General features: G+C 38.9%; 1 pseudogene; it reads right to left on the bottom strand.

The window, feature by feature from the left end:
• Positions 1–2189: 2189 nt before the first annotated feature.
• On the bottom strand, positions 2190–10556 carry LOC109447239 (eukaryotic translation initiation factor 4 gamma 1 pseudogene; annotated as a pseudogene).
• Positions 10557–10951: the final 395 nt, after the last annotated feature.

Raw genomic sequence — 10951 nt, 5'->3', positions numbered from 1 at the left:
TTAAAATCTATATTCATCAGGGATATTGCTCTATAATTCTCTTGTAATATCTTGATCTGGCTTTGGTATCAGGGTAATGCTTGCCTCATCAAGCGAGTTTGGGAGTCTTTCCTCCTCTTCAATATTTTGGAAATATTTGAAAAAGATTGGCTTTAAGTTTTTTGTTTTGTTTTGTTTTTTAATGTTGGTATAATTCACTAGAGAAACCATGTGGTCCAGGGCTTTTCTGTGTTGGGAGCTTTTGACTAACAATCAGTGTCCTTTCCTTACTCATTGGTATGTTAGACTGTTTATTTCTTCATGATTTAGTCTCTAATAGGTCATATATTTTTATATTATTTATTTATTGTATGGTATCCAGCTCAGTGGCATAATTGTTCATAGTAGTCTCCCCTTTGTATTTCTACAAAGTCTAATACTTTGTATTTCTGTGATAGCAGTTGTAAGATCTTTGTTTCTGATTTAACTTATTTTAATCTTTTCTTTGTGTAATCTAGCTAAAGTTTTGTCAATTTTGTTTATCTTTTCAAGAACCAGCTCTTATTTTCACTGATCTCTTCTGTTTATTTTCTGGTCTCTATTTTAATTATTTCTGCTCTGATCTCATTATGTGTAAAATGAGACTGAGATTTTTTTTTTCTTTTTTTCTTTCTTAATATAGGCATTTAATACTGCAGACTTCCTTCTTAGAACTGCTTTTGCAGCATCTCATAGATTTTTGATATGTTGTACTTCCATTTTCATGTGATTCGAGATTTTTCTTGATTTGCCTTTTGATTTCTTCTTTGAACCATTAGTTGTTCATGAGTATGTTTGGTCTCCACATATTTATGAATTTGTTACAAAAACTGTAGCAAGAGAAAAATAAAGATGATTATATAATGATAAAGAGGTCAGTCAGTTCAACAAGAGGATATAACAATTGCAAACATACAGGCACCTATATTAGAGCATACATACATATATATATATTCAAATATTAATAATTATTTAATATATTTTTGTGTTCCAATATTGGGTGAGTTTTTGTCTTAAAGTCTGTTTTGTCTGATACAAGTATAGCTACTCCTGCTCTTTTTTGGTTTCCATTTGCATGAAATATTTTTTTCTAGTCCTTCAGTTTCTACTTGTATCTTTAAAGCTTAAATTAATCTCTTGTAGGCAGTATATAGTTGGGTTTTATTTATTTATGTTTTTATCCATTTAACCACTCTATGTATTTTAATTGGAAATTTTAAACCACTTACATTTAAATTAATTATTGCTAGTTAAGGACTTATCACCATTTTGTTAATAGCTTTCTAATTTCTTTGTGTTTCTATAGTTCTTCCTTTCTTGATGTCTTTCTTTGTTAGCTGATAATATTTTGTTTGTGGTATACTTTGAACTTTTCTCTATTGTTTGTGCATCTGTGGTTAACATGAGACTTTGTAATACCTCTTATTGTTATAAGCATCGATTTTAAGCTAATAACAACTGAACTACAATTGCATAAGAAAGTTCTACCCATTTACTTGCACCCCTCAATTTATGTTGATGTCCCAATTTACATGTATTTATCCATTAACATAATATTGTAACTATATAACAATTTTGTCTCTTAACCTGAATGCTAGATTTCAAAGTGACTTACATACCATCATTGCAGTATTAGGGTAATTTTAATTTGACTATATATTTATACTTACCTTTACCAGCGACTTGTACTTCCATATGTTTTCATGTTACTAATGAGGATCCTTTTGTATGAGGTTGAAGAACTCTTTTTAGCAGTTCTTGTAGGACGGTCTAGTGGTGATGAATTTCCTTAGGGGTGTTTGTCTTTATTTCTTCTTTCTGAATGACAGCTTTGCTGGGCTAAGTATTCTTAATTAACAGTTGTTTTCTTTGACCATTTTGACTACATCATCACACTCTGTCCTGGCTACAAGATTTCTGCTCAGAAATGCTGATAGCCTTATGTTGATTCCCTTGTATGTAATGATTTTTCATTTTTCTCTTGCTGCTTTCAAAATTCATTTGTCTTTGACTTTTGAGAGCTTGATTATAATGTGTCTCTTTGGGTTGAATCTTTTGGGGGATCTTTGACCTTCCTATAGCTGTATGGCCATATCTCTACCCAGATTTGGACATTTTTAGCCTTGATTGATTGATTGATTGATTGATTGATTGCCTCTTCAGCTACTTTATCAGCTCAGACATGTCACACTAAAGGCACCTACCACTGCTGCTGCTGCCCCCACCCCTGTAGTCTGGGTAGCTGGTTGGGCCATCTGAGTATCCATGGAGCTCCAATTCCTGGCCTCCCCACCTGACCTCAGCTGTGGATAGACTCCTTCTTTCTCATGAAGCCTCTGAAAGAAAACTGTGACAGATTGAAGGGCTGTGCTCTTGCCCTGCTGCTCATCAGGGTCCTTGCTACTCTCCCAACTGTAAAAAGTGTCCTCCTTCACTGAATTCTCACCATATAGCACATGACAGAATATCCAAAGCAGGTTGCCAGGCTGTCCTAAGGTCATTACAAGGGCCTGGAGGGGACAGAGCACCTGCAGCTCCTTCTGCCCATTACAGAGGTATTTCTATAGAAGTTTTGCTCACACTTTTAGCACAGTGACATCCACTTGGAGGGGAGTCTCAAAGATAATTGCAGAGTAGCAGGCGGTTGTTATGAGGGCTCAAACTAATGTGTTGGATGCTACCTGCTATTCACTCAGGTTGGCCTCTATTCAGTCAAACACCCACTGGTTACTGCTGCCCTCCTTGAGCAGCTTCTCCCGCTGCCTGCTCAGCTCCTCTGAGGAGAATAACCTCTGGCGATGGGCTTCTGTCTCCTGTCCAAGAGTATAGTCCAGCATCTGTTCAGTGACGAATGCACCAACATCCTGGTCTTCAGGTAGAAATTCTTTCCTGCTGAGTCCAGCCTCTTGCCATAATGCCCCCACCTTTTTGGGACCCATATTTTTGCATAGTCACTCCAAGATCTCCAGCAACAGGGAAGCAGCTTTGTCCAGGGGCCTCAGAGGTTTTGTAATCTCCTTGAAGAGCTCCGCCATGGGCACCCCACCATCCTGCAGAATTGGCGTTAACAGTTCTGCTAGGAAACGCAACACATGGGGGATGTCAATTTCCCTGTCTTTGGCCAATTAGGGGATTTCATACAGCCACTGGTAGTGCTGAGCAGTGGAGAGGTGCCAGGCACAGAGCAGCTGGTGCTGCAGCTGTCCCATACGTTCATGAGCAATGGCTTGGGCTCCAGTGTAGACTCGAGGCCATGCCGCACAAAGATGAAGAGCAGGGAGGGTGAGGCCAGTTCCTGCACACACTACCCGGCCTCCTTCATGTCACTGAAATGGAGGTATTCCTTAGTGATGGGCTTGGATTGCTTCTCCAGCTCCTCTTCAGGGAGCAGAGCCTTTGGTGGGCTCCCCGGGGGCAGGGTGGCTTCTCACCTCACAGCATCTACCAAGAGGCTGATCCTCCAAGAGGCTGGCTGCTTTATGCAGCCCCTCAGGCTGGGAGGACTGCTGTCTACTCCGCTCCTCCACTTCCTTGCTGAAGCCCTGCTCGGTGGCAGGTGTCTGTGAATGATCAAGCGGGTCCTCACGGTCACCTCCGTGTTTACTCTGGTCTAGGTGATCTCTCCGGTCCCCAGCTTTCTCACCTCGTTCCTGGCTCAGGCTAATCCTCTGGGCCACATGTCTGTTTTCGGTGCTTTCTGTAGGTGCTGCTTGTTGAAGGGCTGAGAACTCACTCAAGGTACTAGTAGCTGGACAAGCAGCTTCTGATGCTGAGTCAGAGGGCGTGGCTCCTGAGCTTCTGCTGCCCTTGCCCCAAATCATTCGCTTTCCAGGTGCAAAGAGCTGGTTGTTAGAATCAATGGCCTGGCTTCCTGATCTTGGTGAGTTGTGAGGTGTCAGTAGGGAGGTGGCCCTTCCTGATGGGGACTGTGTTCCTGCCACTGTCACCCACAGGTGGAGGGCCACCCCGACGCTTGGCACTGCCCTTGGCCTTTAGCTGCTGCACTTTTATGTTCCTGATGCTCGTTCTTCTCCGCCTCATTGTGGGTCAGTGCTCGTGGGACCCTCGTCCCCTCGTGTGGCACCTAATTGCTCCATCACAGACCAGCGTGTCTTGCAACATAAAGCAGATTCGGGATGAAGTTTTGTTTTCCTTAATGATTTTTTTTTCCATCTGGTTGAAATACTGATCTATTCGGGGCTTGGCTTTTTCAAAGTCCAGGTCTTTGCCAATGGTTGTGAGCAGACGGCAAAGGCATTCCAGGAACTCTTCATTGTGGTTGTAAAGGAGATGAACCATGCCGTCATGCCTTATGGTGTCTGTTAACATCTCCAGCTTGAACAACTCCCTGATAAACTCGATATTCCCTAAAGAGCACCACCGGGCCACGTCTCAAGCCTCTTCCTGGCCTTCCTTCAGGTGTCCCCATTTCTCTGCCCTAGTAGGTTCATCCATCTCTTTTCGCTTCGTCTCAAAAAAATTCAGCATCTTTGTCTTCTGCAACCTCCTCTGACATCAGTTCAACAGCGGTTTTCCCAAGTTTACAGTCTCTGTTGGCTTTTCTGTAGTGGGTACTTTGAGTGCCATGAGGCAGTGGCACATGTTGGCATAGGCCACAGAGAAATTGGACTCTGAAATGGCCCCTCAAAGATGAGGTCAGTGACCCCTTGGAGGTGTTCCTAAGTGCAGATGGCCGGATGTGTCACCTGCTTCATCAGCTGCTTGAACATCTGGGGTGTCACCTTCTTCAGGATGGAGCATGCCCTGCAGTACAGGTCCTAGGTTTTGCTGCCATTTGCATCCTCTGCCCTCTGTCCTTATCAGCTGCCATCTGCTTGCTGCTGGATATCCGTGCCTTCTTAGCTTTGTTCAGCATTGTATCTTTAGTCATTAACACTATGACAATGAGCTTGCTTGGCTCCTTTCAGGGGCCTTGCTGAGAGTGCCAGCATCCCAGACTAACCGGCCCTTGGGACAGCTCTCCATCTGGCCCATGGTTGCTGAGGGCTGGTTGGACAAGGGTGGCAAAGGATGGATCGAAGCCTGGGCCACAGTTTATACCTTGATGTCTAGTGGGATCCCATGGCTGCTGTGCTGTTTTATTGGCCTTATCCTTCACCATGTCACTGATATGGGGCCATCCCTCGGGCTTCTGCATGCTGGCACAGATGAACTAAAAGCCGAGCAGGAATTCATGGTCATACTGCTTTTTCTCCTCAAGGTTTGGAGGCTTCTGCTGATGAGACTTGTATTCATACTTCTGTTCCCCGGGCTGGGTGTTCTCCGCATTGGGAATTTTGTCTTCCTTTGAGTGTCTGGTCTCTCTGCTTCCTCAGGTCGCAGGGGCACACAGCTGCCTTCAGGCTCTGGACCAGGATCACTGTCTCCAGAAGGCAGATTTTCTACCTCTGGTCCTCCAGTTTTGCCTCCTTGAAGGCATCTAGAACATCTCTTACAGCTGTCTTCTTATTGAGCTCCTTAGTTTTCCGTCTCCTTGGCACAGATACTGCCACTGGGGTGGCTGATGCCACCTCTCAATTCTGGGATAGTTTGGAACAGGGATGCTGTCTGGAAAGAGCTGTTCCTCTGCTCCCTTCTCACTTCTTAGCTTCTCCTGCTTCTCTCCCTTTCTTCTTCCTCTTTCTCCATTTTCCTCCAGAGCAGGGGAAATAGTTGGAGGAGCCGTAGCTGGAGTGGCAGAGAGGACAGTCGGGGGAGCCACCTCATAGGCCTGCTCCTTTGGCTCACTGACTGGGCTTGAGTCTACAGCTGGTGGCGAGGGGTCTCTGGTGAGCAGTTTCTCAGGTCAGGCATTTGGAGCAATGGGCATGGGGATTCGGAGGGATAAGCTGGGGGAGGATGCAGGGCTAGCTCTGGGTTCCACTCCAGCTCTGGTTCCGGATCCTTAGAAGGCACCATGCTATTAGGCCCAGGAAGAGTTTCTACCTTGGGAGATGCCAGGTGGATGGAAACCTAGGGAGGATTGGAAGAGAACTCAGATCTGGAATTGGTTTGCTAAGTGTCACTTCTACTTCCAGCATGGGTTCAGTGAGGGGAGGGAGTGAAGCCTGAACATTCAATTCCACCTATTCATGCATTCCAAAAATAGTCTAATTAGTTAACAACTAGAGTGGGAAGGCAAAGTTACTTAGGAACTGTTAATGTTCATTAGCTCTGTGTGTGGCCTTCTTGTGTATATAGGCGGTGGTAGTTTGCAAATGAAGTATATAAGCATAAGAAGTAAGAAGAAGGCAAGGGAACCTTAAGCTCACTTTCAATATGCCTTTTAACCAAGCACATCTAGCAGAAAATGATATTTATGCCTCATCCTAGATACACACACACACACACACACAAACAAAACACACACACACACATATGTCTTAAGTATTTCTTTCAGTTGTATTGATGTATATATGTGTATATATACATATATATACACATATGTGTGTGTGTGTGTGTGTGTGTGTGTGTGTGTATATATATATATATATATATATATATATATATATATATTTGACATACAGCACTGTATAAGTTTAAGGCATACAGCACAATGACTTAACTTAATGTATCGTGAAATGATTACCACGGTAAGTTTAGTGAACATTCATCACCTTAAATAGAAACAAACAACAATTTTTCTCTTCTTCTGATGAGAACACTTAGCTACATTTAAATATACCATATAGCTGTGTGAACTGTAGTTATCATGTTCTATATTACATATCCAGTGTTTTATTATCTTATAACTAGAAGTTTCTATCTTAACTACCTTCACCCAATTCCCCTATCCCTCACCACTTGCCCTGGTAACCGCAAATTTGATCTCCTTTTCTATGAGATTATTTATTTTTGTTTGTTTTTGTTTTGTTTTCTTTTAAATTCCAGATATAAATATTTGTGTTTTTCTGTCTTACATTTCACTTAGCACAAGTCCTCAAGGTCTTCTCTTGTTGTTGCAAAGAGCAGGATTTCTTTCTTTTAATACCTGAATAATATTTGTGTGTGTGTGTGTGTGTGTGTGTGTGTGTGTGTGTGTGTGTGTTGTATTTTCCATTCATTTGGTGATGGATATTTAGGTTGTTTTCATGTTGTGGCTATTGTAAATAATGCAGTGAACATGGGAGTACACTCATGTGATAGTTCTATTTTACTTCTATGGTAGTTCTAATTTTAATTTTTTGAGATATCTCCAAACTTTTCCATAGTGGCTGTACCAATTTACAGTCCCACCAACAGTGCACTGGATTCCCTTTTCTTCACATTTTCACCAGAATTTATCTCTTGACTTTTTGAAGATAGTCATCCTGACATGAGGTGATATCTCATTATATTTAATTTGCAATTTCTTAATGATTTTTGTGTTCAGCACCTTTTCATGTACCAGTAGATATCTTCTTTGGAAAAATGTCTACTCAGGTAGTTTGCACTTTTATTTATTTATTTACTTACTATTGAGTTACGAGTTCTTTATATATTTTAGATATTAACACCTTATCAGATGTATGATTTGCAAATATGTTTTCCCATCCTATAGGTTACCTTTTCATTTTGTTGATCATTTCTTTTGCTGTAAGGAAGCTTTTTAGTTTGATGTGGTCCCACTTGTTTTCTTTTTTTGTTTTGTTACTTGTGCTTTAGGTGTCATATCCAAAAAATCAATACCAAAACCCATGGCAAGGAGCTTTCCTCCTGTGTTTTTCTTCTAGGAATTTTATGGTTTAAGATCTTACATTTAAGTCTTTAATTCATTTCAATGTCAAATTCAAGTTAATTTTTGTGTATAGTGTATGATAGGGATCTAGTTTTACTTTTTTTACATGTAAATATCCAATTTTCCCAGTATCGTTTATTGAAAAGAATGGATTTTCTTTATTGAGTATTTTTGGTTTGCTTGTCAGACATTAGTTGACTATAATCCATGGGTTTATTTCTGGACTCTCAGTTCTATTCCATTGATTAATGTATCTGGTTTTATACCACTAACATACTGTTTTGATATTTATAGCTTTGTAATATAGCTTAAAATCAGGAAATATGGTTCCTTCCTCCTGTTGTTGTTTCTCAGAATTGCTTTGGCTATTTGAGAAATTTTGAGGTTCCATACAAATTTTAAGATCATTTTTACTACATATATATATATATGTATATATATATATGTATATATATATGTAGTATATTTATATATATATATAAAATGTCACTGGAATCTTCATAAGGATTGCTTTGAATCTACAGGTGGCTTTTGGTAGTATGGATGTTTTAACAGTATTCTTTCAATCCTTGAAAATGGGATATCTTTCAATTTATTTGCATCTTCCTCAATTTATTTTTTTCACTGTCTTGTAGTTTTCTGTGTAGAGGTCTTTTACTTCCTTGGTTAAATTTATTCCTAGGTATTTTATTGATTTTGATTTTTTGTAAATGGGATCTTTTCAAAAAAATGTTTTTTTGTCAGATAATTTGTTGTTGGTGTATAGAAACTAATTTTCGTATGTTATTGTGTCTTGCAACTTTACTGAAATTGTTTATATCTATAACTTTATTGGTGACATTCAGGATTTTCTCTATAAAATCACATCATCTGAAGATACAATTTTTGTCTCTTCCTTTCCAATTCTGGTACCTTTTTATTTGTTTGTTTTTTTAATGGCTCTGGCTCGGAATTACACAACTATATTAAATAGGTGTGTTGTCAGTGGGCATCTTTATCTTGTTCCTGATCTCAGAGAAAAATATTTCAACTTTTCACTGTAGAGTGTAATATTAGCTCTGGGCTTGTCATTTATGGCATTTATTATGTTGAGATACGTTCCTTTCATACCTAATTTGTTGAGAGTTTTTATCATGAATGGATGTTGAATTTTCTCAGATGTTTTTTTTGCATCTATTAAGATGATCATATTTTTTTTCCTTTCATTCCTTGTGATGTCTCACATTTATTGATTTGTGTTGTTCAATCATTCTTGCACCCCAGGGATAAATCCCACTTGAGCATAGTGAATAATCCCTTTAATGTGCTGCTAAATTCTGTTTGCTAGTATTTTGAGAATTTTTGCATTGATAGTAATCAGAGATATTGGCCTGTAGTTTTCTTTTCTTGTAGTGTCCTGTTCTGCCTTTGGTATCAAGGTAATGCTGGCTTCAAAATGAGTTGGGGAGTGTTTCTTCTACTTTGATTTTTTTGGAAGTGTTAGAGGAGTATCAGTGTTATTAATAATTCTTCTTTAAATGTTTCATGAAATTTACCAGTGAATCCATCTGGTCCTAGGCTCTTTTTCATTGGAAGATTTTTGATTACTGATTCAGTCTTCTTACTATTAATGTGTTCTGATTTTTTATTTCTTCATGATTTGGTCTTAGTAGCTTGTGTTTCCATGTATTTATCCATTTTTCTAGGGTATCCAGTTTTTTAGCATATAGTTGTTCTTAGCAACCTCTTATGATCCTTTGTATTTCTTTAGTATCAGTTGTAATGTCTCTTCTTTCATGCATCATTTTGTTGATTTAGGTTCTCTTCCTTTTTTCCTTGGTTAGTCTAGCTAAAAGTTTGTTCTCTGACAAGATATATGGAATTGATAAACTCTTAATTTTGTTAATCATTTCTATTGTGTTCCTGTTCTAGATTTCATTTATTTCTGGTCTAATCAATGTTCTTTCTTTTGCTAAATTAAGGATTAGTTTGTTTTTAGTGTTCTAGTGCTTTGAGATGTAAAGTCATGTTATTTATGATCTTTTCATTTTTTGATATATATGCTCATTACTATGAACTTCCTGTTATAACTGCATTTGTTGATTCCATAAGTTTTGTTATGTTGTGTTTCCATATTCGTTTAACTCAAGATAACTTTTTTATTTCCCCTTTAATTTTTCTTTCAATCTATTGGTTGTTTAGAATGTTGTTTAACTTCCAAAATTCATGAGCTCTTCAGTTTTACACTTGTTTTTTAATTTCTCCCTAGGTTTTGGAAGTTTTTTTCCATTATTGCTTTATTTATTTACTAAATGGATTGGTTAATAACATATAAGTTTTAGGTGTAGAATTTTATATTTTCTGTCCCTTTCTTTTCTCCTTCTGGGATTCCCTTAATGTGGATATGTTTTCTTACATGGTGTCCCATAAGTCCTATATGCTTTTGTTTTTGTTTGTTTGTTTGTTTTCTTCTTTTTTTTTTTTCTTTTTGCTCCTCTGGCTGGATAATTTCAAATGTTCTGTCTTCTGTGTCACTGATTCTTCTGCATGGTTAAGTCTGATGCAGAAGCTCTATTAAATTCTTCATTTCAGTCATTGTATTTTTAGTACTTGGATTTCTGTTTATTTTTCTTGATGGTTTCTATTTCCTTGTTGAACTTTTATTCACGCATCATTTTCCTAATTTTATTAAGTTGTCTATGTGTTCTTTCAGTTCCTTAAACTTTTTAGAGTGTTATTCTGAATTCTTTGTCTGACAGTTCATAGCTCTCCATTTCTTTGGGAGCACACATTGGAGATTTATTAGTTTCCTTTGATGGTGTCATGTTACCTGATTTTTCATGATCATCAGTTACTTACATTGGTGTCTGTACATTTGAGTAAATGGTCTCCTTTTTCAAACTTTTGGGTTCACTTTAGCATTGATAGTTCTTCAGCATGCTCATCTTGGGGTTCCGGATATGTAAGCTGGTATTGCCTTGGACAGGTGGGGCTTGCTATCAGGGTGTATTTTTAGGTGAGGCCACTGCTGAAGTTGTGAGGTTTGGGGGAGAATGCCACTGGCTGAGAATAGTTGTATAACACTACTGGTGTGGTTTCCTGCCCAAGAAAGGCTGTTGGATGGACTCCCCAGTTGCCCATGTTTTTTGGTCAGGTTTTCTAGGTGGTTGGGACTTTGTACCACACACAAAATAGATAAGGCTGTGAATCAGCTTCAGTGTCCTGATGGGGCAGAGA

The sequence above is a fragment of the Rhinolophus sinicus genome, chromosome 15, assembly GCF_057876585.1.
Source record: "Rhinolophus sinicus isolate RSI-liver-muscle chromosome 15, RSI-T2T, whole genome shotgun sequence".
NCBI classification, from domain to species: Eukaryota; Metazoa; Chordata; class Mammalia; order Chiroptera; family Rhinolophidae; genus Rhinolophus; species Rhinolophus sinicus.
The sequence above is the reverse complement of the archived record's forward strand: the minus strand, read 5'-3'. Positions and strand labels throughout refer to the sequence as shown.